The sequence below is a fragment of the Molothrus aeneus genome, chromosome 1 (assembly GCF_037042795.1).
Source record: "Molothrus aeneus isolate 106 chromosome 1, BPBGC_Maene_1.0, whole genome shotgun sequence".
Classification (NCBI taxonomy): domain Eukaryota; kingdom Metazoa; phylum Chordata; class Aves; order Passeriformes; family Icteridae; genus Molothrus; species Molothrus aeneus.
In genome coordinates this window covers 117046766-117068612 of record NC_089646.1, presented here as the reverse complement: position 1 = coordinate 117068612, position 21847 = coordinate 117046766, and positions in this window count along the sequence as shown.

Below are 21847 nucleotides of genomic sequence, written 5' to 3'. Positions count from 1 at the left end.
TACATTATAATCCAATTTAGGACATGTTATATTGTATTATTAGAGAACAATTTTCACTTTGCACAGCTCAAAATGTCTTAATGGGTTTAAAACACATGCTTCTTTTCCTTTTCTCCCCTCTCAGCCCTGCATAAAATGAAGCTATGGTAATATTTCTGTTCCATGTGCCTTCCTGGGAAGTATATGTTACTGAAACTGATATGGGTGACTCCAGAGTTGTATATGTTACAGCCATATTTTGAAACCAGTCATTTCAGGAAATTATTAAAATTTTCAGCCATTTCACAAAATGGCTGTTTCATTCAGTTATTCTGTGAAATCAGAGAAAGTTTCACACCTTTAATGAAGTTTGGGAAACAAGTAGTGGTGCACCATGTGAAATACCTGATACCTTATGACAAGAATTAACTTAAAAAGACAACACATGAGGTATTTGTAATTTATTTACTTCTAAAGCCATACTGATGTCTACATTTATTCCTGAAATCTTCCAGCCTCACATGTCAGAACTGAACTTGTCTTCCTAACTAAGGTGACTGTAACATCAGTATTTTCTCCATTTTGCTTTTCAGTGTTTTCCTCCCTGTGAAGACCGTGCTTTACTGCGAGTCCTGCCTGCAAAGCCAGCACCACCCAGGCTCCTTCCTGCTGGCCAGAGCAGCTGACAAGGGCAGAGGGCAGCATGTGGGGCAGGATTGTGCAGAAGTGGCTGGCAAGGTGCCTTAAAAAGTGAAGGACCAGTTATCTCAAGGGTATTGGTGGGTGGAGAGTTTGGTGCATCTGGGTGAATCCATTCTGAGATAGCTTGAGCTATAGGAATTGATCTAACCTTTAGATTAGTTTAGCAGTGCTTCCCATTTGATTGCCTAGCACTGTATCAGGCATGGGGAGCAGTGTGTCTGCTGGGGATGTGGGGCTTCAGAAAGAGCACTGAATATAAATTACAGATTCTGCTGACTGTGGAGGTGACTGATGATCCCTGATAGTAGAAAAGCAGAGTTATGCCCACATTTGGGATTGGTACAGAAACAAGCTGCATACAGTGTGAAGTTTATTTCAGATTGATGGGTGGTGCTTTGAGAACTGGGCAAAGTTGGTCCACACAGTCCAGTCCCATGAATATTGTCTGACATCCATGCCAAGACCATTTGCTTATCATACCCTTTGAAAGACCCCTGAATTTGTGGATATTTTGCTTTTCCATACACCAAAACAAGTGTAGGCCACAGAAGCTTCATTTCTTGGATGACTTCAGCAGCAATTTCAGTTCTTTCACCACTCTGCAACCCAACCAAGTAGGGTTACCAAGACCCAACCAAGAGTTGCCAAGTAGGAGAAAAATACTGAAAAACTGAAAGGCTGTTTCTGGTTCCCTGTGAGGTAAAGACTCAGAGAACACAAAATCTAAGAAGGTGGTCTTGGTACACCATTACGTCCTTAAAATTGCCTTGAGATGAAGCTTGCAGACCAATAAAGTCAGCCTGGCCTCTGATGAGTACTCATTGCTCTAATGGTCAGTTTTATAGCAAGGCCATTAGTCAAGGATTTTAGCACCCAAAACAGAAAAATCTCAAGACCTCAGCAGTCTGTCTTTTGGTGTTTCCATATTCACATGATAAATGCTTTATAACGAGAACAGGTAACAATTCTTACTTATCATACCTCTCTTCAACGTTCACACAGTATGTAGGAAATGCTTCTTTAGTCCAGTAGTTTTGATTAGCTGCTTCTTGTCACCAGCCATAGAATTTCACACCTATGAGCAGTGGAGGAAATATAAAAGAACTAACCAGCAATTCCATAACCAAAGAAGAGACAAATTACGATGAGAGCAGAAAGAAAAAATAACAAACAAAGAAAGGAGAGAGAGAAAAAAAAAACAACCTGTTTTTTCAAACTTACTTTACAAGCAAGTAGTGTTCAAGTCTTGAATTGAGTTTGGGATCTTAGCTTGCATTTTTGATCTCAGCGATAACTGTACTATGTTTTTCCTTTAGTATCAAGCACTTTGGACACTTCTCATACTTTTTGGAAAGTTCATTTCTGAACCTTCCTTCAAAATCCAGAGTCATCTCCAGCAGCCAGTGCAGAAAAAAGCAAAGGATCTTTATCCAATAGCACCTCTTTTCACAATATGCCTGTTACTGGGTGAAACAGTCAAACAGTCTGGCGGAATTTGCAGCACGTCAGTCACTTTGTAGAGCACACGAAACTTTTAGTCATTTTACCAAATGAGTGACTGAAGGAGTCATTTAAAAAATGACTGAAAATTTCAGTCATTTCGGGAAATCACTGGTTTCATGATACTTCTAACATACCGTGTGCAGAGGGGAAGGCTCAGGCTGGAAGTGGGAAGCAGATTGCGTTCTTCAAACCCCCTCTTGTGGCTGTGGAGAACAGCGCCACAAAATACCGCATTTTACTGTGATCTTTTGTTTAAAGACTGCAGTGATTGCTTAGGAAGGAAGGAGATGTGAGAGACCTTGTTTTATCCCGATGCTAATATTCTTCCCTGAAAATCTCTGTGAAGGGAGGTTTTTAGGGCTTTTTCTTCAATTCTTAAGAAATAGTACATTCGGTTTGAGCTGGATACCTCTGCAGAGATCCAGTACAAAGAAGTTACCAAAAAGGTTCCATATGGATGAATCCAGTGGCTATTTCATGTGACTGTTTAGTTTCAGTATAGCTGTATCTGTCTTATATGGAAGTAAAACCTTCACTTTGTTTTCTGCAAAGTATTTTAAAGCTTCACAGCCTTCAGGTAGAGCTGAAATAAAATTAATGTGCCCAGAGAATACTTTCTTAGCAGATAGTTAGCAGTGAAAAAGCTTTCACAAATGCAGGTGAGCAGCTATTCAAATCCAAGCAACTTAGAACAAAAGCTGTCCTGAAGGACAAACTCCTTGCTTTTCTAAGTACAAACCAAATAATTGATCTTCTTGTCTGAATGGGACTGAAACAAGGAGCTGATGGGAAGGGAGGGCAGGGTAAGGAGAGAGGTGATTGTGGTTTACTCTGAACTCTAAAATTCTTGCTTAATTCCAGAGTGTTATAAAAAGAGTGATGCAAGTGATGGCAGAAATTTTTGATCAATACCATGTATCTGCAGCACTGCCTTCACATTAGCTCTGGAATGTTGCATGTTGAGGATGTCTTTGCAGAAATAGTACCTTACCTTGACTCCCTGGCAAAAGGATAATGCCAGACAAGGAGTTAAAGCCATCAGATCAGATCCTTACTTGGTTTGGAGCCACTCAGAAAAGATCAGCACAGGTGTCCTCTGTAGGACTTCAACACAAAAGCCTTTGGACACTGTCAAGATCTGTGATACCTCATTTTGCCAGCATTCCCCTCTTCCCAAATACCATACATACTTCCCCTTTCTTCCACTATTGTTTCAGAGAATTCTTTTAAATACATTTTTGATCTAATTTAAGTAAACATGGTATTTCAGCATAACTACTGCTATTCATTTCTCTTTTTTTCTTTTTTCATTTAGCTCAATTTTGTATTTACAGTGATATTGAGAGTCAGCAGACTCATAACTTCTGAAAACATAGTCTGAGAGAATCTGGTAGAAGTCTTTTTTGTACATTATAATCTGGTAGACTGAAAGACTACACAGATCAACTACAAAAGTACTTCATACCAAAACTTAGAGGAAGTGTGTTTGATCAAAGCAAAAGAAAATTATTAAATTGCATACTTTAATAAAGGCTTACATTAGAGTGAAACACCCTGAGTATATAATAGTTTAAAAATATAACATGGTAAAACATTACTTAATCAACAGAAAGGAAACAATTGGTTGTGCCCTCCTTGGATTTTTTTCCCATTATGTAGGCTGCCCAAAATAATGACCATTATTAAGTTCAATATACTTCATTTAATGTGTTAGGGAAAAAGCACAGTGAGTTTCTGCTACACAGGTCTGTAAAAACTAAACTGAAATTCCTTTTTACATGAAAAATTAGAGACACTTTTTAGGGAAACATTTTAATATTTCATTTGGAAAACGCAACTATGAAGTCAGCTAGAAAACATTTTTCCCTAGCTAAAACTGTCATACTTCACAAAAACCACAGTATGAATACTGGCTACACATTCTTTTGACAATAGATACTTCAGCAGCATGGTTTTATCCATGTGTCTATATAATTAAAGACCCCAAGGTTTGGTTCCTGGTTCTGGCACAGTTTTTGCAAGTGCATTAGGTCAAGGCGAGGACTTGTAACAGTGACTCTGAATCTGTTTGAATGTGTCTGAGTTTGAAACCAGTGAAATTCCAGTGTGCTTCATTTCAGAATGTCCTGATGTGCCTCAGCTCCCTAAAAATATCTTTCTGGAAGCGAAAATTTATTAGCTCTTGTGAAGAACCCTTATGCTGTGACAACAGGGAACAGACAGGAGGACAAGGGCAAATCAGGACTGGCCCAAAGCTCCTCAGCAGGGTAGGACAAAATTAATTTTTTCCATTCTTCAACTTATGTCATACTCACAGGTAGTAGGAACACAACTTCTCTATGTAGCACCCTTCCTAGACAATATGCTGGCCTAGGGAAAGATCAGTCTTCCCAGGAGGCAGCAGCCAGAGCCAGAGTTTGCCACCTCCCCAGACACTTGGGGCTCAGCAGCTGCTGTCCTGGTCTGATCCCAGCCCCCTGCAGTTTTTCTCTATAGCTGCAGGTGGTTTTGTCACAGATGGTTGTGTGGCACCTTGAAAGGTTGCCTTACACCTTGCCTTGCTTTGAGTGGTGGCATGTGTTTTGGGGCTTTATAATGATCAGGCACAAACTTTCATAGAACCTGCTATGAGCCTGACTAAGTCCTCACACAGCCTTAAGCTTTTCTATCCCAACAGTTTTAATTAAGCCAGACAGTTCATACTACATGTTTATCACCATTAAACCCAGTATTATTTGCTGAAGTGAATGTAGGCATGCAGAGAAGTCAGGTATTTGTCATTACTGTAAAAGCATACTATATATATATATATCTACTTTATTGATTTCCAATATTTAATATTCCACTGTGACAGCACCAGTCTAGCTACACTAATGAAAATACTGGTATATTATTCTCAGTTCCATAGCCAATATTTAAGACTTTTTCTATTTACCTAATACTGAAGAAAATCCCTATCTCTAATAAACTAATCCAAGCGAGAAGCTACTTTCAAAGACCACAAGATGTTGTGGTCTTTGAAAGTATGTATTATGCAATGTATGATGCAAAGAGCAATATGTTTTCAAATGTGACTTGTCTACTTTATTCACTTTTAAAATATATTTCCATTATTTTGCACCTGTGCTATTTATTTGGTTATTTTGCACTGTCAGTTTGCATAGTGGATGGTTTCATGGTTAGGCTGAGGAAATTGGGGCTGTTCCACCTGGAGAAGAGAAGGTTGTTTGGAATCCTCATAACAGAGTTCCAGTATCTGAAGGGGGCCGACAGGGAAGCCTGAGAGGCAATTAGGAACTGTAGTGACAAGACCAGGAAGAATGGCTTCAAATTGAAGGAGAGTAAGTTTAGATTAGATGTTAGGAAGAAATTATTTACTGTGGGAGTGGTAAGGCACTCAAAGAGGTTGTCCGGAAAAATAGAGGATGCCCCAAACATGGCAGTGTTCAATGCCAGGTTGGAGGGGACTTTGAGCAACCTGGCCTACTGGGAGATGTCCCTGCCTATGGCAGAAGGGGTTGGAATGGGACAAACTTTAAGGTCCCTTCCAACCCAGAGCATTTTGTGCTTCTGTTTTGCAGTTCAGTTGTGCTGAGACACGCCATTGTGATCACATTTTTGCAACAGAACATGACAGGTTGGAAATTCTTTCCTTTTACTTTTGCTCACTTCATCAATCAGTTTCTACTAAGTTAAATTAATTTCATTTCTCAAAGATGGATAAGAGGTGGACTTCTAAACCTCCTGACCTTTCAGCTCTGTGTTTCTGAAATTAGTTTGCTAGGGAGGGGATCAGATCTCCCCCATGCTCTTGTTTTCAACCTTATTTATACGGGGATTGGATTTCAGGAAGGCAGATTTTTAGAGAGCACTTCATTTGGGTTGGTCTCACAGACAACAATTTTTCCTGTGAATTCTACCATTGCCTTCCACACAAGTAGCATCTGGTGAAGACTGAATACATTTGAAGCTCCTCCTTCAATTCAGTGTTTTTCAAATGGTATCTGTGACTAGAAAAAGCCAAGCTGTGGGTTCCTGTAACAACTGGACCTGTAACAACTGTTCACTTGATTCAAGACTATAGCTTTGGTAGTAACTAGATAGTAGACAAGAAAAACTGCAATGTGGAACAGACTACAGGAAGAAAATGCAGCTTTGGCCTGTTTAAATACAAATATGAATGTGAAAAAAAAGGTTTTAAGGTAAGTTGTCAATTCACTAGAAGACACAATACTTGGCTTTCTTAACCTTTCCAAAGCAAGTGAGGACAGCCAGCTGAGAGATTTTTTTATCAGAAAAGAATTTAGTGAGTTGAGATTTCCCAATTCTAGGTCTTCTAAAAAGCACATCAAACTGACATTATTTGTCTATTGCATCCATTCACCAAGTGAGAACATCTTGGCTTTTTTTTTCTAAAACAAAAGCATTCAGTCCAGTCATCATATCTACTGCTTCTCTTTTAAGTTTTCCTTCTGTCATTTCCACAGCTTTATGTTGTGACATTTAAAGACCCACACTTCCTCAGAAAATGATGCTTCAAGGTACAAAATGCTTCTTGAAGATCATTTTTCTTTCAATCTCTGATGTTACTCCCAGTTGTACGACCCTTCTGTCCTGCCTGCTGCACCTTCAGTAATAGACAACACAGAGAGAATTTGCAAAACATTAGGAAACTAATCACCAGGAACTGGATTTGTCTGACCATAAGGAAAATTCTGAAGAGCTATTTGCTTGGCAAGAAGCAAATAGAGAAGCTGAACAGAGAAGCTGAACAGTTAAAAATGTCTTAAAGAGATCTATTTTTTAAAACTTAATATGTTTAAAATTCACATTAAATTTTATGAGAATCACTTTATTCTTACTATTGATAATTAAATAATCTAATGCTTTCAAGTGTGAAAACAGTAATGTCTCAAGTAACAAGTGACCTCTGCTGCTAAACAAAGACCGGAGACTTTACAATGTTCTCAGTCTTCTTTCCTGGCAGAGATCATGCACTACCAGATGGGGATCAATTAAAGGAACATGGAAAATCTGACAATTGGCTTCTTGGCTAAATTTAAAATGTAAAAAGAAGTTGTTTCAGATGATGCCAAAATGGCCAAGTTTTACTTGGGAAGTGGAAAATTATTGAAAAAGTTGAAAAACTTTTCAATTTTTTTATTTCTCTCTGGGGTTTTTTGTCAAGAAAATTCTACAAGTTTATCACAAACTTACAAATAGTTTTATCTGACCTGCACTTACATTTACAGCAAAGAAATCACTCAAGCAAAAGACATTCATCACCTCTGGGAACAACACACACCTTTTTTTCCGTGCAGCTTTCCTGAACACTAGTAAGCCATTTACTGTATTTGCTGCGTCCTGCATTCAATTACCAAACACGACGTGTTTGCCAAACCAGATTTTTCACATGAAAGTATTCTACACACAGATATTTTTTTGCCAATTCTTGTCCTATTCTAGCAAATTGTTCTGTTTTAATCTGAACAAGGAGTGAGTTCCATGATGAAGGATAAGAAATGCTGTTTCTACATGCTAAATGCAAAAAGCTTGAAGGACTCAAGATCTGTATCAAAATTATGGCACTCAGACTGATTCTCAAGAGGGCTGAAGTACAGTTTCTTTCCATATTTTTAATTTAAAAACAATACCCATATTGTATAATTGTACTCTTGGTTTTTTCAGAGCTACTGTTTCAACAGCAGAAGCACTCCAGCAATGACAAATACTTTAAAAAACAATAGGACAGGTACTTTAATTAATTAATGCACTGTTAGAAGCAGTTCTGGATGCAGAATCTATGGGGGAAGTTTATGAATATTTTGTCTGAACAGTTCTTCTGTTTTCCAACAATTCTGTAAATATTTTAATAGTGTAGCAAAAATGATGCATCCCTGATGAAAAGTTAAGAGAGAAGAGAAGGAAAAAAAGTGTTTTCAACCTTTCAACCAAAGTATTCCCACCCCAAAAATAGGAGATGTAGCCCGGGGCCAGGCAACTTCAACCTTGTTAACTGAGCCATGAGCATCCTCTTAGGAATGACTAGAATTTATTGCAGGCTCACCAGAGCCCTGTAATGGATTCAGCATCAGGCTTCAAATGCAAGGGATGAGCTTCATGGACCAGCAAAAGGCATGGGCTGCAAAACAGGCAAGAACAAAAGTTCTGTGTGCAAATTCCTCCCTCTACCTTTAGAAACTGTTTTCTGCTGATTTTTTCTTTCTGCAAGAAAAACCATCTCTTTCAGGATACACTGCCTTCCTAATTCTACTCAAATTAGAGAAATTATCCTGGGAGAGGGGAAAACATATGGCAAGGTTGAAAATATAGCTGTGAAATAGCAGTAATGTGTTACTGGTTTTGCAGTTTGGTTTGGTAGTGGTGGTTTTTTGTAAGTTTTTCATATTGTTGTTGCTGCTGCTGCTGATTTTTTTAATAAAAGCTTTCCATTACCATTTCCTTTACTACCCTCTCCAAAAAGAAAGGGTTTAATTTTTCAGTCCGTTCTTTGCTGAAATCTATGGAGGCAGATTTCTGTGTACCTTTTCAAGATACCTTGAGCTTTCTGGAAGGAAACAGAATATTCTCTGTTAACCTATAGTGTGTTAAAAAGCCTTATGGTACCTCTCCTGTTTTCATTTTCAATCTGCTCTTGCTGGAAGGGATAATCAGCTTAGTCTCTGTTGAGTAGGATAGGAGCTTGTGAGTTCCTACATTGCTCCTTGTCCTGCAGTTTCCTGATGCTTTACCCTCTGAAATTTTGAAGGGTCCTGCTAAGAGGATTGCAAACCCTTCCCCAAATCCCATTTTTCACCTGGTGTGACACAGCACTAAATTGTCCCATTTACGTAAATCTGTTCTCTGAGACCATTCATGGACTGCCCTGCTCTCAGTCTGGCACTGTGCACCACTTGCTTTACCTTCTTGCCCTAAACAACAGTAAGAAGCTACAGACAACCAGGGAGTTTTCTTCAGGAGGCAAGGTACTAAACATGAATGCTATAAATATGGTTCTCCTAAATCCCTCCTCCTTTTTTTATACACACACACACCCTTCCCCTATATTTAAAAGCATGTGGAGGCTGTCGGCCAGCTCTCTTTCAAGGTTGTTTAGAAGGCCTTCACTTTCCCTGAGGTCAGCAACCAGACATGAATCACAGCATTCAGTGAAGGAAGGGCTGCCTGTTGGCTAAAGCATCCCAGAATATTCCTTTCAGACTCACCCAGAGCACCGCCACAACGTCTAATATTAAATCCCAGCCATAAGCAAGAGGTGAAACTAACAATGTGTGTGCCAAAATCAGTTGGATCTGTACAAAGGCAAAACCAGTGCACTTTGAGAAACCCTGAAACAGGGGGGAATACCAGGGGAAATCGGTGTGTAAGCTGTCTGACCTCTTATTTTTTCCCCCATTCCTCCCTTACTGTCTTTCTCCTCCATCCCCAAAGGAAGTTAAAGATGTTTTTATAATGTGGATGATAGAGATGACTTATCTGCATAATGAAGCTGAAAACAGCCTGCTTGTGTTGAAGCTCCTCCTCTGCATGTAACATGCCAGCAGAGATTTGCTGCGAAACAGGAGACCTGCAATGCAGCATTTTCCTCTGGAACTTTGCAGCTGTATTACAGTTCCAAGCAGACCACAAAAAGACTTTTGTTTACAGTATTTAAATTCAATTTAAATGGCAGCTGTTAAAAGTAGGCAGATGAATCACTACACATCCACTAACATTGTAGTGCTCACACACTCTAAAGCTTTTATTCTTAACTGAATTACTTCGTGTTCTCTTACAATTAATTTTCCTATTGTTTTATCATACTACCTGCCTAATAATTAGTGGTCCTTAATATTTGGCTATTAGCAGTCCTTAATACTCAGCAAAAAATAAGATGCCTGGGTAAAAAAATAGAGTAATAAAAGAGCTCAAACTACACAAAACCACTAGGTAGGGATAATAAGGGCAGTAGCCTCAGAAGGCAGAGAAACTTCAAGGAAAACTTGACATGGAAATCATCTCTTACTTTCCTCAAGCACAACAGTGTCAGTTCCCAACAGCATTCACCATTCTGCTTCCCAAACTGTGCAATGTCACCAGAAGGTCAGTCAGGATGGCAGGATCTTACCTCCAGAAGTCAAAGCTACAAACACTCGGTGACTCAGTGACTGCTATTCCTCCTTCAAGCCCATATTGCCTTAACACTACCTAGCTTATCAAGGCAAGATATTACAACGTTGTTTCCAATATGCATCCCAAGCCCCAAAGCACTGTTCCAATTTACTTGTGAATCTGAACTCCAAATACCCTAGAAAGAGTTAAAGTCTTGGTCCAAATATTCCTCTCTTAGGCCCTACACAGAAATATTAGTTTAACCCACCAGTATTTCCTTTACAGGTTCAATATATGCTGCAGTTGCAAGTGAGAAGAATAACAGTGCTCTTAGACTAGCTCTCCATGGAAATAGTCACCAAACCAGTCAGCATAATTATCAGACTCTGGTGAAGAAAAATCCTGGATGAAAAATATATCAGTGACAATGATAAAATTCAGCTGATGGAAAAACTCTGACTGAGCTCTGAGGGAAAACTATTCCAATACTCTCTCGCTTTTGACATGATATGAAGATAATTCATATAGAAGAATTATATTTGCACAAGGTTAGTAATAAGAAATCTCAAATTGGATTTCTGCTCTTATTTTTTTTTTAAACCCAACTTCCTACATGCTGGATTTAACCACTGATTTCAATAAAGCCGGGATTTAACTCTCATTGACTGCAATGCAGCCATTTCTCCCTAAGCTTGAAAAATACTTAGCTTCCCACACATGTGCACGCAAACAGAACAAAAGAGCAGAAACTACACATCCACATGTCTCCTATAATATCTTCTATCAATTGCATCTTACAGAGTGATGGCTGCAAGAGTGCTTTGCACCAAGCTTTCGCTCTGTGTTTGAAGCTATAGCACACAACATTAAAGCACTTGCAACACCTATGACTGTCACAAATGATAGAAGTATCTCTCCCCTTCATCTTTCTCCTGCTATTTCGCTAGAGAAGGCAGGTTTATGATGGGTCCTTATTTGAATGATCATACTCTGATTTTCTGCATCTTCTGTTGCGATTGACTGGAGATCGATCAGTTGTTGATAAGTGCTGGGAATGTTAAAATACCTCAGGCCAGAAAGAGGGACAGATTTCTGTACTAGCTGTGTACATACAGCCCAAAATAACAGACCTCTCTCCCTTGCAAAACTTACACCTTGCTCTATTGTAAATATCAAACAGCAATGAGTTATTTATTACCCAGTCTCTCACTCTCAAACATGACAAACTCTAATGCTTTGCCTGAACTGACCTCTGATGGAACAAAATTAATCTGTTTCCACAAAGACTGTACAGATGTCCAAAATATGGGATCTTCCTAGATATTTTATTGTTTTGCTGAGCAGAGTGCTGAACTGGATAATCCCTAAATCACTGACTGTTGAGAGGTTTTAACATTGGAAGGATCACTATTTATGTTCCTATACACCCCTAAGTATCTGCCCTCACTGACTGCTAGAGACAGAGAATTAGGCTAGAAAGACCTGTAGCCCAACCTCCATCTTGTGATTATAATCACAGTTTAAATTCGCAGTACAGTTTTTGTACTAGAATTTGCATCTAATTTAATGCTGCTCCATGCTGAGAAGAGAAGGTACTGGAAATTGCCCTCTTCCCTCACAGACCTTCCCGCCCTCTGTACCCACACTCCCACCACCAGCACTGGGTGACCCCAGACTGGGTGACCCCAGGACTGCTGCTGGGAGGTCACCAGTCCTGCCACAGCAAGCAAAGGCCATTTCTCTGCAAGGTGCAAAGCCATGTTTGCTGCAGCAACAGCAGCATGGATCCTACAGCTTCTCACTGTGCTGTGGAGATCAGGTTCTTCTTACCCTATAGCATCAGAGCTCACATGAGCCCTAAAAACGTCCTTCAGCCCCTCAAACTACATCACAATTAGGGTCAGGGGAGACATCAAATTTCAGATGGTTGGAAAACCACTGTGGACTTCAGTGTAACCACTTGGACCTAGCTGAACTAATATAGCCACTGCTCAAATCCCAAGCAACTTTGATTCTCAAAAGACTGCTCCATAATTGAAACTATTCAACAATGTTTTCTGCAACTGTAATTCAGCCAATTGATTGTTTATAATCTTTGGCTGTGACTGCTGCATTCAGTACAGGGAGAATTCCTTTCTGTACTCATTTGCATCTGAGCATCAGCCTTGCAAACAGGGGTATATTGTTTATCAGAACATTCACAAGAAAATGTTAGAGGAATAAATCAATACTTCCCAATTACCTGGAAAACATATCCTCAAAATCCCTTGTGACTACTGATTTTATACAAACAACTATTTAAACCCAACCTTGACCCTTGGCAACTACAGAGCAGCTCAGGGCATGTTAGCTGGGAAACCTTACCACATTGAGATAGCTATAATATCAGCAATGAGCTATCCTTAATGAAAAATAAAAATTCCCATATGAAAAAAAATCCTTACTTTTCACTGCTTTGGAACTATTCAATAAGTACTGGCTCGGTACAAGACTCAACACATGCATTAGTGAACTCTGACCTTACTGCATAGTACAGTCATAAGTGTTGGGCTTTTATTACAGAGGTCTCTCACAGTCAGTGCTGATAAAGTAGGATCCCAGTGGCAACAAACCATTAGAGAAACTTTCTTTTTCACCTGTCTAACAAACCTTGAACCTGCAAAGTACTCAGGCTAGTGAAGAGTTCCAGAAAAACAAGGACATATGCAATGAGAGTGCTGGACAATTTAATTACAACAGTCACAAGACCAAAAACAACCCTACAAACCAAATAATTATTTCATGCTCGAATTTCATTCCTCTTTATTCCTTTATGTTGTTGCAATTAAACTGCATATTACTATTTAATTTCCTTAAATGGGACAGTATTTCACACAAAATGGATATCCTCTTGGATCTCTGAACTCCTCTCTGAGAGTGAGTAACTGTTATTAAAACACTATTAAATAACCCTGTAGTAGTAATTAATCAGCCTCAGGTCTAAGCTGTAAATGGCAATAAAGGAAGATTCCACCACCACGGAATATTAGTCCCTACTTTAAAAATCTGCATTGCTGATTAGATTTAGGTTTTGGCTGGCTTGTCACTACTCCTAGTCTGAGCAACAAGAATTTGATCAAGAAGAGGAAGTATGGGGAATATAAGGGGAGAACAGCATACCCTGATCAAGCAAGAGGCAAATTAAACATTCTTTATTCTACTTGCAGGAAGTTCTGCTAATGAAAACATATAAAATCAGAATTTAATCAAGTCAATACAAGCTAATATACAGGTATGAAGTCCAGCTGTATAACTTAAATGACTTTCATTAAATGGTCAGCTATCTGGGAAAAGACTGATATTATCAGTAGAATTCTCTGAATGAGATAAGAGAGAGAGACACCTGTTTTTTCTAAAATGTAAATAAATAACAATAACTAAACTCAGGCAAATATCACATAATAGACAGACAACATAGATGGGACTGGGTGCTTTGACAGGGCAATGATACTCCTCTGACAACTTGAGCTTCTTTGTTTCCCTGTGAATTTCTAATGCTTAGTTAAACCAAAGAAGACACCACTTTAAAAGCCTTGTGACTGCCTTAAAATTGTATGTTTCATTAATCTGTGTTAAGGCACAGATGTGCCAGACCTTTCATTCTTCACTCAGAAGGAATAAGGATATTCCATACTCAGGGCTGCTCCATCACTTAGCCAGGAACGGTCAGTTCTACAGTGCAGTGTAGGCCAAATGATAATAAAAATTCATGCTTCTAACCCTTCAACAGTCACAAATTTCAGGATGTAAAAATAACACACTTGAGATGCATTAAATGCTCATTAAAATTAATGAGAATGATGTGATTCTTACAAAAAGTGCAGCATTGTCTAGTGAAGGAACTGTTTAGTCTCACAAGTGAACTGAGAGTGTTAAGAAGTCTGGTGGTACGAGATAAAATCCACAACAAAGCTGTATAGAAAAATTCACATGGCCACCTGGAAAAAAATCACATTTCTTTCAGCTCTATTTTATCAAAGATTTTGACACTGTTTCCACATATACTGTGGGTAGTTTTCACCCCATACCTTTTGATTTCTTTTTCTTTTTGTGATTTGTTTTCCTCCTTTCATGTAGTACAATCTCTCCTCTGTGTTTCATGACCTAATTTTACCTCTTTGCCCTTGAAAGTCTGTATTCGTTCTGACAAAATAATGACCAGGAGTAACAAAAGTTGCATGCTACAGTTCTCATGCTCGGATGGATGTAGATATTGATAACTTTGCTGCAATTTTGAATAGTATTTAACCCCTCCCATATCTAAAATCTCTTAAAGAATTATCCCAATAAATGAATTTTTAAAGGAAAAAATCTAAGATCAAAAATGGAGGTTCCAGGACTGTGGGAAGTATCTAGGAGGCAGAAAGGAGAGTTGAATTAATATTAATAATTTTGACTATAACAAGAGATTTTTAGAAGTTGCCTGCATAATTACATTAACTCCTGGTTTGGCAAAAGTGAACATGTTAACAATTATCACAAAAGATGTAGAAGAACAATAATTAATATGGAAAATAAAATCTAGAAATAGAAAGTAAATACATTTCCTCTAGAAAGGATTAAAGGTGTTAGCACTGCAGTGACACAGCCTGTACATTCTACCTAAGGCAGGTCTGCAGTAATTGCAAAATCTCAGGCCAGACTGCAGCCAATTAATCCTCTCTCTCCTTTGAATCACTGGAGTGTCACTAGAGATTTGTATCCTAAAATGATGCCTTGGGACAGTCCCACCGTATAGCTGGCGTCAAGTTACCTGATAGCCCAGCAAGAAAGGACTGTCAATAATCAGATCTCTGGAAGAGAAGTAGTAGCTTTGAATTGATCAAGCACAAAAGAGCTCCAGTAGCAGCCATTCAAAACATTATAAAGCCTGAGGAAAATGAACAGAAAAAAAACCAACAACAAAGAACAACAGCAGCAAGTGAGGTTTGCACAAAGTCAAATGGAAAATTACTAGATTCAGCAGTTGTTTTACTAGGATGTTAGATCTTATATTAAATTTCAAAAGCTGTAGTATCATTCATGTACTGATAACAGTACAACAAAAACAATATGAAAAAAATCCAAATGTGAATAAAATAATATTTTTTATTACAATCCATAGGGGAAGAAAGACTGATATACACTGCTTAGTTTCATTCCCACTGACACTTCAGTTCTCACTCTCTACTATTGAGTTATCTTAAACAAATGCAAAAAGTCAGCTACTTTAAAATGCTAAAGTAGAATATTCTATCTGAATTCTGTGTAGGAAAACAGGTCACAGAATGCAGTCCCAGACTACTAAATCTGCTTAATGCAGACACATTCCTTTTCCACTTTGAATCAATACCATGATTTTCAGGAGCTATGGAATGTTCTGCTGCTAAATAAATTTCCTTGTATCAGTAATGCTGAGATCCTATTGTTTCAAGAGAGTCATGGAAGATATAAAAGATATGAATTTGTAGGGCCAAGGGCCAAGTTGCCTATATGGATATAAAATACTAAATCACATTATATAAATAATGAAGAGAGATTCATACAACAAAAAATCCTTAAAGAAAGCAAGAATCTAATTTCTGCAGTTTTATTACAGATATTCCTCTCTTCCAAGAAGAATGCAAATGACAGTGCCTTTTTAACTTGACAGCTTCCCTTAAAATAGATTTTTTTTTTGTTGTTTTAGATTACAAGGATAAAGGAGAGGAAGAATTGTTTTATGCTTCATTTTGATTTTTTTAATATTTCCTACTTGATAAATCATTTTTCAGTGACAAGTTTGTAGCACTGGGACTAAAATCTAAGTCATCACAGGGGCATTATTTTTCCTTTTTCAGAATTACACGTGTTTAAAAATCAATGTTTTAAAATACATATTATTACCACACAGTAATAAAAAATTCTCCTGTTTATCACGGAGCCTGTATTCATAGGCTTATTTACAAAATTCATAGTCACACAGGGATGCAACATCCACCATAATTAACAGTTACATGGCCAAGAAATTATAACCATGGCTTCAGAAATGGGATTGACTGAAGTCAGCAGAGCAACACCTGAGTGGGAAATAGAAGAGACTGCAGGTCAAGGAAGAGGTAAATGCTGGGAGTTCTCCTGCAGCCCTGAGATACTCACTTGTGTGAGGTTTGGATGTCCAACCCAGGGCTCCTGCAGCTCTTGCACTGGGTAGAAGAGGCTCTCCAATGAAAACATGCCTTGAGAAACCATCCCTGGATATGTGAGCAGAACCAGGTAACTCAGACTTCCTCTTGCCTGTTCCCATGTGGAGACCATCTTCACCTGTTGTTTTCATCATTTTGGCACCCAGGGCTATACAATGGCCAGCTGTCAATAAAAAGAGTGGAGTAAAAAAACAAGCTAGACCCATTAATAGTTTGGAAAGAGCCTCCAATAAGCCATGGAGAAACTTGTACGTGTGCATTTTCTTTCAACCATATGCCTCATCACCTGCTTGACACGCAGCTATGGCACTCCTGATTTTAGTAATAAAATTTACTACTAATTTGGGATTATTGGGAAAAATCCAAACAATTCTGCATATGCTTTTCCTTGAGGTATCCAAATTCCCAACTTCAGTATAGAGCAATAGGATGCTCCTGAAGAAGTAGGTTATGATCCTTCAGCTACATGAGCACAGCACATGCAACACAGTGGGTCATGCAGCCATTATTCTTAAAAGGCTGTAAAGAATCCAGCCACTTAGAGAAATTGACATAGCCTGGATCCTTTTCAAGCACTAAATATGAGGAGCCTATGGTCTTCTGTTTTGTATTTGTCCTGTTAAATAATGGACAAGGTCAGCTACATTGGACTAGGTTCAGTAAAGAAATTAATGTTTGCCTTTATGGTGCCAGTAGAAAGAGAAATGCAGAAAAATCACCTCCGGTTCTAACATCTTATTATGACCACAAAAAAACAGGAAAGACAATAAACATATTTTAAGTGCCATTTCTATAGCATTAAGACTATTTCTGACTTCATCAAGCCTTTAATATGCAGTGGTCACTCTGCTGATGAAATTGCCCACCTGGTGAGTACCACTACTCTATGAACAAGTTAGCACTACTAGGTAAAATTAAGTCTTTGCCAATTAATTCTCAGTCACTGATTGAGAATGTATATCTTTTCCCTGTGGCCCATGTGAGGCAACTTACCCTCAGTGAAAGAGGCACTAAACAGTTCACAGACAGGCATTAACCACACAGGAGCTGACTTACAAGCAGACCATGCACTATTGGGCCTCACAGCAACTTGCTTTCTGACCATGATTTAAAAACTCAGTATCAGAGAGAAAGTACCTCTCTGCAGCAATTTTCTCCAAATTGCTTTCCATAGAAGCTAAGCACAAGACCTGTGCCACAGTAGCAGATAAATGTGAATGCAAGAAATGCACAGTTTAAATATCTACGGTACTGAGAAACAAACAATAGTTTGATTTCTGAGCAATGCCTACTGGGATGCTTCTAGTGATCATGTCAGTACTGCTGCAGCACATTTGGCATTTTGCAAAGCCTGAAACAAAAGACTTGCACTCTTCCCAGATCTTCTTTCCAGTCTCTGAGGGGATCAAATGCAGATGAGGACAGGAGAGAGAAAATGCACAAGCTGAATGTTTACTAAATACATGCAAAAATGAAAGCAGAGCTTATTTAACATCAACAGCCCAAAATTTATGTCTGCTGAAAAAAAAAAAAACATGTCTAGATATGTGTCATGGTTTCACCCAGCCAGCAACCAAGCCCCACAAAGCCACTCACTCACTCCCCATAACCAGCAGGATCAGAAAATGAATTTGAAATGTAAAAGCTGGAAAACTCATGGGCTGAGATAAAGACAGTTTAATAGGCAAAGCCAAAACTGCTCAAACAAGCAGAGTAAAACAAGAGATTAATTCAGTGCTTCCCATGGGCAGGCAGGTGTTCAGCCACCTCCAGGACAGCAAGACTCCATAACATTTAACAGTGACTTGGAAGGACAAATATCATCACTCCAAATGTCCCTCCTTCCCCCTTCTTCCTCCTCCCCCTCTGCCCCCCTTTATATACTGATCATGATGCCATGTGGTCTGGAATGTCCCTTTGGTCAGTTGGGGTCATCTGTCCCAGCTGTGTCTCCTCCCAACCCTCCCAAGCACCCCTAGTCCCCTCACCAGCATGGCAGCAGAAAAAGCAGAAAAGGCCTTGGCCCTGCTCAGCAGTAACAAAAACATCTCTATATTATCAGCCCTGTGTTCAGCACAAATCCAAAACACAGCCCCATACCAGCCACTGTGAAGACAATTAATTCTACCCAGGCTGAACCCAGCACAACAGGAATGGACTGAAGGCAGGATACTGACTTTTAGTATGATCAGCCCTAAAAATAGCAATTGGCACTATCTTTCCCTGTTCTGAAGGGAAGATACTTATATCTCAGGGGAGATACCTATTCTTACAGGCATCTAAAACCCCAAATTAGGAGCCCTCTGTCAGAAAAGTAGCAATGTAGAAGAGAAGGGAGAGCCTGGGCTGTGATATGACATGCAGCATGTAGATTCTCTTTAATTATCTTTCTACAAATTAATACCTCTGTCTCTCATAACTCCTTAACATAACCATATTCACTGGACTCTAATTTAAGGTGTGTGGCTGCTGTTCTGTACGACATTTCTGCCAGATAAGAAAAAGGGCTGTAGAAAGGAGTTGTATCAGACTGTGGCAAAAAAAAAAAAGAAAAGGTTTTATACTATTTCCTGGGAGTAGTGGTATTATTAATAAAAATAATAATGGTAATCATTATAGAAGATATGTGTACCTTTATTTATTTCACCTGAAATCTACTATGGTTTTCTCAAACCTGTCAACATAACATTCAAAGAGCTCTTTCAATTACTGAATTATTTTCTATGAAATTAGAAGCAATGTACTTTTCAAAGAAATCATCTATTATTTATATATAAAAGGCAAAGAAACATCTAACTCACAACGTCTCTACAAATCTTACAGCTGAACTGTTAGGCTGTAAACACAGCCATATTAATGGTTTTATTCTACAACAAAGCACTTAAAGATAGCACAGCAACAACAATGATAGATGCTAAACTGTTTTAATAAAAACACAAATCCAAACCATTCATGAAAAAAATGTTAGACATACAAGGGAAATTCCCCTGCTTGTAAGCATCACCAAAATGTCTGGTGTGGAACTCAAGAATAATTCATTGCCTCTCTACCCCGGATTCCGACTGTTGAGATGAAAAAGTCTGATATTTATTGACTCCTGCTAAAATATTCTACATATTTAATAGGCAACAATCAATATTTGCCTCACAATGAGGGGACAGGAACTTCAGTCCTATTTTATAGGAAGAAAAATAAGTAGAAACCTATAAATCGTATCAGCACCTAAGACCCAGTGTGAAAGGTTTTCTGTCACTGCTATTAGCCTAAGTTTAGGCCCATTCTAATAAATCCTGCTCAATAAAAACCCAAGGTTAAGGGCATTTATTGAAACTGTTAATTTTCATTAACAAGAAGAAACTGAGGCAATTCCTTGGAGTCTGACCAAATAAGATGACTCTAAGACAGTTCCTGGAAAAACCCTGGATATACCAGTATATTGTGAGAGGGAAAGCCTGCCCCTGAAACTCTCATTTGTCTCTCTTTCTCTTCTTTTAAGCAATAAATATAAGAGCTTGAAAAGGAAAGCCTGGAAGAGGCCTCCAGACTTCATCTGGTTCATCCCTTAGCCTGATAGTCCTGTCTGCTTCAGACAGATAGCTTTCCAATATCTTACAGGCTTTTTAGAAGAAGTTCTTACAGATTTCCAAGAAAGCTTCTGCCTGGGCTTTGCTAGTCTTACTAGTTTTCCTTGAGTCCTAATTGAAAAATCCCTTGTAGTATTTTAAAATCATTGTTTTTTCCTTTATCTATACAGGAAGTTCCAATTGGAACTCTAACCCTGCTCAAGCAGCTTTACTACTACTGCTGCTGCTACTATTATTATTATTGTTGTTGTTGACACAGTGACCAAAACTAATAAGAGACTGTTCATCTTGCAAGACCACATCTAGCAAACAAGATTTATAAATCCCAGTGCATTTGCATTTTTTTGCAACAGCAGCTTGACTCATTCAATTTGCATCCACTACAACCTGTAGATCCTTTTCTATAGATGAGCTTTTTCTTCCCCTTGTATTTAGGCAGCTGATTATACATGCCTAAAAGTAGAATTTGCAGAATTGAATTGTATCTTACTTTTTCTCTTAGCTCATTTCTTATTCTAATTCTCTCCTCCAAGGTCTTCCCACCTTGATGTCATCTACAGATTTAATAAACAAACTTTTCATTTCATTAGCCACATAACGAATTAAAACATTCAGCAAGTTAAAATGCAAGACAGGAACAAAACAAGCCCCCAGAGCAATGCAAAACACAATGTTCTATCTTGAAAACAAACTACTATCAGCACAATTTTTCAGTGTTTACACCTGCAATATAGTAGTTTTACCCGAAATGTGAATCTGCAGCTTAATTTTAAACATCATTCAAGTCAACATCAGAGGCTTGAATCCTGAAGGTTAGAATATCTATGGTTCTCTCTCTCCCCAGAATATCTGTCACTTTAATAGAAAGATATTAGACTGATTTGTGCACATTGTTTCCAACAACTCTTCATGATGATTCAATTGCATCTCCTTAATACCTTGCAAATAGCTATATTATCATTTCTGTTTGTTTGCTTGCTTATTTTACCAGGTATTGAAATTACATTCATTTCTTTCCCACAGGCTCCTTCTTCATGCCTTCTGAAAACAGAAATTTTATTTGTCCTTTTCCAAACTTCTAAAACCCCAAGTCCTATTCATGAGATTTCAAAGGTAACCTTTCACTTTTTGGGACTTGCTTCATCTTGCACTCTAAGGAGCTTTGGATAAATGTTAGATCCTTTTGAATTGAATGAACCACTCTTCTGAATACTCTTTAACCCATACTTTCTTTAAGTCTGCAAAATACTTCTGGTTTATCGTTCTTTTTTGTTAACTGTATTAATAATCTGAGCAATGTCTTTTTTTGGAGAGAACTAAAACAAGGAAGTCCAGAATTTCAGACTTCATCACATTTGATAGCTTTCTCTCTGTTTTGAACAGTGACAAATTTTTCCTTGACTATCTTCTTACTAATAAAATAATCTCCTGTTATTCTTTACAGTCTAAGCAATATGCATCTTGATTTATTGATCTTGTCTTTTTGACTTTTTCCTTTCATGCAAATTTTATTGGTTTATACTTATGTTTAGCAACTTGGTCTGTTTTCTGAATCTACACAAGTCCTTTTTCTGCTCAAGATCATCAAAGTATTCAGGAGTTGGACATACTTGCTTTTTTACTCTCTAGCCTCCCTCTACTTTCAACTGTAGCCTCAGAGTAACTTCTTTAAAGGTCTGCTGTCTCTCTTGAGAAACATTTTCCTGAGACTTATTTTCTATGAAGTCTTATCAGTCAGTTTTCTGAGTTGACTCTGTTCTCCTT